The sequence below is a fragment of the Oncorhynchus kisutch genome, linkage group LG12, assembly GCF_002021735.2.
Source record: "Oncorhynchus kisutch isolate 150728-3 linkage group LG12, Okis_V2, whole genome shotgun sequence".
In the NCBI taxonomy this organism is placed as follows: Eukaryota; Metazoa; Chordata; class Actinopteri; order Salmoniformes; family Salmonidae; genus Oncorhynchus; species Oncorhynchus kisutch.
Genome location: NC_034185.2, coordinates 51,693,689 through 51,701,026, shown reverse-complemented (window position 1 = coordinate 51,701,026; position 7,338 = coordinate 51,693,689). Strand labels below are relative to the sequence as shown.

General features: G+C 39.2%; 1 long non-coding RNA gene across 2 annotated transcripts; it reads left to right on the top strand.

Moving 5' to 3' along the window:
- Position 1: 1 nt before the first annotated feature.
- LOC109901161 (uncharacterized) lies at positions 2-4,660 on the top strand. 2 transcript variants are annotated; one of them, XR_002256684.2, is made up of 4 exons: positions 2-326; positions 491-590; positions 2,844-2,990; positions 3,777-4,660. It is a non-coding gene; the product is annotated as an uncharacterized LOC109901161 (long non-coding RNA). The 2 variants fall into 2 exon arrangements; XR_002256683.2 differs by having other exon boundaries at positions 5-326; positions 491-563.
- The last annotated feature ends 2,678 nt before the right edge of the window (positions 4,661-7,338 follow it).

Here is a 7,338-nt window from a genome sequence, read left to right as displayed (position 1 = left end):
GAGCTTGGTAATGATAAACTCACAGGAAAATAAACTATCCTTTGGAGGGAGAAAACCTCAAGGGAATCGATCCCATTGGTTATCTGTTACTGCGCTCTCTGTTGACAGTGCCATTGCACCGTAACATGTCAGTCAATAAGGGAGCACAAGGTGCCACTTGTATAGTTTGGCGTTTGGGGTCAAAGGTACGTCACATGACTGCAACTAGGAAACGGGGCTTTGAGAGCTATCAGTAGATATTTCTTAAACGCGATAACAGAAAGTACTATCTTTTATATTACTCCCTTGCTCGTTGAAAGTGGTCCCGACACGATAAGAAGCAACATGTGAGTGCAATTCAAATTTTGGCTAACCACTGTGTCAGTTATAAAGGGATGCTTGATAACTGTAAATCTGTACATCTTACTGACTCGTTCATGGAATAAATGTATTATTCAGTCTGAAAGTCAACTTTCCTCTTTTAATTGTTTATTTATTTGTTGTCTTGAAGGGGCTCTCCTAACCAGACCTGTGACAGTGGTGTACCCATGGACCTCTTCTTACACTCTTCTCCCGTTCCATCGGTAAGGGGTCTCTGTGTCCCCCATACAGTACGTTAACATCCAGGTGACACTTTACTTGACACCTAGCGTCATAACACGTTATGATACAGTCATAACCATGTCACAATATGTCATGACAGCTGACATAACTTGTCATAACCTGTCATAATATGATCATCACACTGTCATGACCCATATATTTACCCCTGTTGTGACATATATTGCGTTATTTTGTGGCTGATTGTGACCCTACATAAGAGTGTCAAAACTCACATTTATTCAAATGTGTTTTTTCCCTGCAAAGAAGTTTCCTTTCGTTTGAAAGTTTGCTTCTTATCCTTTGTTGTGGTATTGAATTCCTTTAAAGTTATGTTTTCACACTTCACGACACTGTTAAGAAGCATCCTGTGTCACTTTACTTGGACTAAGAAAATACACTTTATGACACTGTCAAGAAGCATTATGACCAGTATGATCAGAATCATGTAAGCCAGATAGGTACATGCCCTTATGTCAGTCATCAGTCAAAAAGAGGGTGTCTTGTCCTGCTCCTGAAATTTGCTCCTGCATTCATCCCAGTCAACAGAGCATTGGGGTAGGTGCATGTCTGACATCAATGTGTGCACAATTACAATGATAATTCAATATGATCCATTTCAGAAAATGTTATATTACATAGAAATACTGTTTGACAAGTAGGCTATGGTGTAATGGAATGATTTGCCTTGTGTGGTAGGTTTTGTCGGTTTTAACACTCTTATGTAGGTATGATAACCAGCCATAAAATAACCCAATATATGTCACATCAGGTCTACATATATGTGTCATGAAAGTGTTATGACAGGTTATGACACATTATATCAGCTGTTATGACATATTATGACATGGTTATGACTGTATCATAATGTGTCATGTAATGTGTTACCAACATCCACTGGTGCCAGTAACACAACATTCTTAGAAAAAAGGGTTTGGCAGTCCCCATAGGAGAACCCTTTTTGGTTCCACGTAGAACCCTTTTGGGTCCCACGTAGAATTCTCTGTGGAAAGGGGCCTACATGGAACCCTTAAAGGGGTCATCCTGGAATCAAAAATAGTTATTCAAAGGGTTATCCTATGGGGACAGCTGAATAACCCTTTTAGGTTGTAGATAGCTCCTTTAGGTTCTAGATAGTGTTGTACATCAACATACAGTAAGATATAGTATGTTTGACTGTGTTTTTGCTATAGACATGCTTATGTAATAAGACAATGCTATTTTTCTGAAAAATTATCATTTATTCAACAGTGCCTTCAGAAAGTATTCACACCCCTTGACTTTTTCCATATGTTGCTGTGTTACAGCCTGAATTTAAAATTGATTATATTGAGATTTTGTATCACTGGCCTACTGTACACACAATACCCCATAATGTCAAAGTGGAATGATGTTTGTATATTCTTTTACAAATTCATTACAAAATAAAGTGTTCAACCCCTTTGTTATGGCAAGCCTAAATAAGTTTAGGAGTAAAAATGTGCTTAACAAGTCACATAATAAGTTGGATTGGCTCTGTGTGCAATAATAGTGTTTAACATGATTTTTGAATGACTACCTCATCTCTGTACCCCAAACATACAATTATCTGTAAGGTCCTTCAGTCGAGCAGTGAATTTCAAACACAGATCTTTTTTTTTTACAAAGAAGGGCACCTATTGGTAGAAAAAAATGCAGACATTGAATATCTTTTGAGCATGGGGAAGTTATTAATTACACTTTGGATGGTGTATCAATAAACCCAGTCACTACAAAGATACAGGTGTCCTTCTTAACTCAGTTGTCGGAAAGGAAGGAAACCGCTCAGGGATTTCACCATGAGGCCAATGGTGACTTTAAAATAGTCACAGAGTTTAATGGCTGTGATAGGAGAAAACTGAGGATGGATAAACATTGTACTTAGTCCACGATACTAACCTAAATGACAGAGAGAGAAGAAGAAAGCCTGTACATAACAAAAACACACAAAGACCACAAAGCAAATATAAGTTAGATTTAAATAATATATTTCCTGGTTTCCCAGAAATTTGGCTTATGATTCTGGGAATCCTTCAACCAGGATTTCGGGAAAACCAGGGAATTGATTGAATGTTCCCGGAATTTTGCAACCCTAGACTTTGCTCTCTTTTGTGTATTCTACATAGTTCGTCATCGTCATATTTTATTTATACAGAAGGTGGCAGCATTTCACTGGATTTGAATGACAAAGATTGTGTGGCAAGTACACGTCCTATAGAATGTAACTCTTTGACTGTCTATTTCAGGTTACAGCACTTGGATCAGGATGATTTTCACAGACCACTACCACAACAACCCTGTCATGTTGTGTTTCTGCCATCTTCTCCTGGAGAGACAACAGAGGACCACAGAGGCAGAATCGTACTCCACGTTCAACAACACACCTTCGCCAGGTCAGTTAACGTCAAGATGTCATGAACACAGCTGCAGATCAAAAGAATGGGATGTTTGAAAGATCATTTATTGTAGGTTGAAGTGTCTCATCATGTGAGTGTGTATTAGACTAAATAGTCCTTGAGAGATCAGAAGGTTTTGAGAGCACAAATCATACTAACCTCCAGTGGTGTAAAGTACCTAAGTAAAAATACTTTAAAGTACTTACTTAAGTAGTTTTTTGGGGTGTGTGTACTTTACTATTTATATTTTAGCAATTTTATTTACTTTTGATACTTAAGTATATTTAAAACCAAATAATTTTAGACTTTTACTGGGTGACTTTCACTTTTACTCAAGTAATTTTCTACTACGATATCTTTACTTTTACTCAAGTATTACAATTATGTACTTTTCCCACCACTACAAACCTCAGTAGCCCATCACAGACTGTTGATCAAAACAGACAAATGAGCACATCCTGGACGCCTCACAACTCATACAAGTGACATTTTAGACCTGAAATATGAATGCTAGGACACATAATATTTATTTGTAGATCATGTCAGTCTCTCACTAAAACCACTGGGTTGTAGATTCAGCCTGTGGAAGTTCTCTCTAATACCACTGTGCTGTAGATTCAGCCTGTGGAAGTTCTCTCTAATACCACTGTGTTGCAGATTCAGCCTGTGGAAGTTCTCTTTATTACCACTGTGTTGTAGATTCAGCCTGTGGAAGTTCTCTCTAATACCACTGTGTTGCAGATTCAGCCTGTGGAAGTTCTCTCTATTACCACTGTGTTGTAGATTCAGCCTGTGAAAGTCGGGCCAGGTGGCGATGGATGCTCCTCTACACCCTGATGAAGAACCCACGACTGATCCACCTGAGGAAGAACAGGACCTCCTCCAGTCCCACTCACCAGGACACTGTTGTCCAAGCCTGGCTGCTGGCCTCTCAGACCGAACAGATGGGACAGGCACCAGAGACGACAGCCACAGCAGTTACATCAGATCAGACCATTGGCCAATGGGCAGGCATTAACTGACTGATTCTGCTCATGGCTTATACATGCTCAGCCTGAAATAGTGTAGTACAATAATGTGACATAACATTTAGTAGATCTACACACATTTCGAGGACACCTTTTTGGCTCATGGGTGCTACATTTGATACTACAGGCCAAGCTCTTACAATGCATTGTTTTGTATGTGATCAATCATGGGAAATGGGGATAACTGGTCAGTTGAACAACTGAAATGTGTCTTCTGCATTTAACCCAACCCCTCTGAATCAGAGAGGTGCCGGGGGCTGGCTTAATTGACATCTACATCTTTGGTACCCAGGGAACAGTGGGTTAACTGCCTTGCTCAGGGGCAGAACAACAGATTCTTACCTTGTCAGCTCGGGGATTCTATCCAGCAAACTTTCGGTTACTGGGCCAATGTTCTAACCATTAGGCTAATATGATTAATGCATTATAAATTCGGAAATACCTACATAATTACTCCTACTGGGAAAAATGATAGGACAAATTGGATATAGTTATGCTTTTTACCTCATAACGGTCCATTTGTTTTTACTAGGCCACGTAGCCACAGGAAGTAGAGGTGCTGAGGGTGTTGCAGTACCAAAAACATACAGTACCAGTCAAAAGTTTGGACACACCTACTCATTCAAGGGTTTTTCGTAATGTTTTACTATTTTCTACATTGTAGAATAATAGTGAAGACATCAAAACTATGAAATAACACATGGAATCATGTAGTAATCAAAAAAGTCTTAATTAAACAAATCAAAATATATTTATATTTGAGATTCTTCAAAATAACCACCCTTTGCCTTGATGACAGCTCTGCACACTCTTGGCATTCGCTCAACCAGCTTCACGAGGTAGCCACCTGGAATGCGTTACAATTAACAGGTGTGCTGTGTTAAAAGTTAATTTGTGGAATTTCATTCCTTAATGCATTTGAGCCAATCAGTTGTGTTGTGGCAAGGTAGGGTTGGTACACAGAAGATAGTCCTATTTGGTAAAAGTCCAAATCCATATTATGGCAAGAACAGCACAAATATGCAAAGAGAAATGACAGTTCATCATTACTTCAGGACATGACGGTCAGTCAATGTGGAACATTTCAAGAACAAGTTTCATCAAGTGCAGTCGCAAAAACCATCAAGCGCTATGATGAAACTGGCTCTCATGAGGACCTCTACAGAAATGGAAGGCCCAGAATTACTTCTGCTGCAGAGGATAAGTTAATTGGAGTTACTAGCCTCAGAAATTGCAGCCCAAATAAATGCTTGACAGATCAAGTAACAGACACATCTCAACATCAACTGTTCAGAGGAGACAGCCTGAATCCGCCCTTCATGGTCAAATTGCTGCAAAGAAACCACTTCTAAAGGACATCAATAATAAGAAGAGACTTGATTGGGCCAGAAACACGAGCAATAGACATTAGACAGATGGAAATCTGTCCTTTGGTCTGATGAGTCCAGATTTTAGATTTTTGGTTCCAAAAGCTGTGTCTTTGTGAGATGCAGAGTAGGTGAACGGATGATCGATGCATGTGTGATTTCCACTGTGAAGCATGGAGGAGGAGGTGTGATGGTGCTTTGCTGGTGACACTGTCTGTGATTTATTTAGAATTCAAGGCACACCTACCAGCATGGCTACCACAGTATTCTGCAGCAATACGCCATCCCATCTGGTTTGCGCATAGTGGGACTATCATTTGTTTTTCAGCAGGACAATGACCCAAAACACCTCCAGGCTGTGTAAGGGGTATTTGACCAAGGAGGAGAGTGATGGAGTGCTGCATCAGATGACCTGGCCTCCACAATCACCCGACCTCAACCCAATTGAGATGGTTTGGGATGAGTTGGACCGCAGAGTGAAGGGGAAGCAGCCAACAAGTGCTCAGCATATGTGGGAACTCCTTCAAGACTGTTGGAAAAGCTTTCCAGGTGAAGCTGGTTGAGAGAATGCTACGAGTGTGCAAAGCTGTCATCAAGGCAAAGGGTGGCTTCCTTGAAGAATCTCAAATCTAAAATATATTTTTATTTGTTTAACATTTTTTTAGTTTGTAAATGATTCCATATGGGTTACTTCATAGTTTTGATGTCTTAACTATTATTCTACAATGTAGAACATAGTAAAAAATAAAGAAAACCCCATGAATGAGTAGGTGTATCCAAACTTTTCACTGGTACTGCATACACATTTAAAAAATGTATTTTTTAAAATGATGTTTTCTTCTCACAAAGTAGTGCACTGGGCCTTTACTAGTATTAGCAGACTGATATAGATGTCTGTAGCTCAAGCAAAAAAAAGTGTTTCAGCACCTCTGCTTTGGCAAAAAAGCTAGTTGTATAATTATGAACAGTATCTTGCAGGATTCAATAGTCATTCTAATGGGATACAGAAAGAACAAAACCATGTCCTCACATTAAAGGTGCAAAGTTATGGGCAAAGACGCAAAATATCCACATCAAATTAAATATTTTTATTGATCAAATGACATGGAAAACAACCCCTTTTTATGCAGTATTAATTTACCATCCTTAAAAACCACTTAAGGTAAATGTACATTGCTGTATTGTACACAGGCTGGTCATGCAAAGTAGCGCAACGATCTAATGCACTGCATCTCAATGCTTGAGGCATCATTACAGACACCCTGGTTCGATTCCAGGCTGTATCACAACCGGCTGTGATTGGGAGTAGAACAGTGCACAATTGGCCTGGTTTGGCCGTGTAGGCTGTCATTGTAAATAAGAATTTGTTCTTAACTGACATGCCTAGTTAAATAAACATTACATAAAAAAATATATATGGATAATAATCATCTTGGTTTGTACCTGTAGACTTTCCATCACCATGAAGAAAAACAAAGTAATTGAGTACGTTGAGACATCAAGTGGTTTGTGATAATGTGGCTCAGTTCCCATGGGGAACCAGTATGACAATGTAGGTTGCTCTGGATAAGAGTGTCTTCGAAAAGCAATGAATAGACCATTTCAGTTTCCACATAGTTAAAAAAAAAAAAAAAAACATCACAAAAGTAGTACGCTGGGCCTTTATTAGTCATGTATTAGCAGAGTGATATAGAAGTCTTCAGCACATGCAAAAACAAAAACAAATCTGCACCCCCAAACTACTTCCAGCAGTATTCCACGGGTACTGTATATCGGTTGCATCAATGATTGTAATTGAGTATCTTTGACTTGAAAATAAATAATTACATTTGTGTAAATGTTTTACAATAAAATAAATCACATCACTAAAACCTGCCGTGATTCCCGATAATTATTACATTTGACCATCTGAACTTGAGGGCACGTGGGCGCTCCGCGCGCGAACGTTCA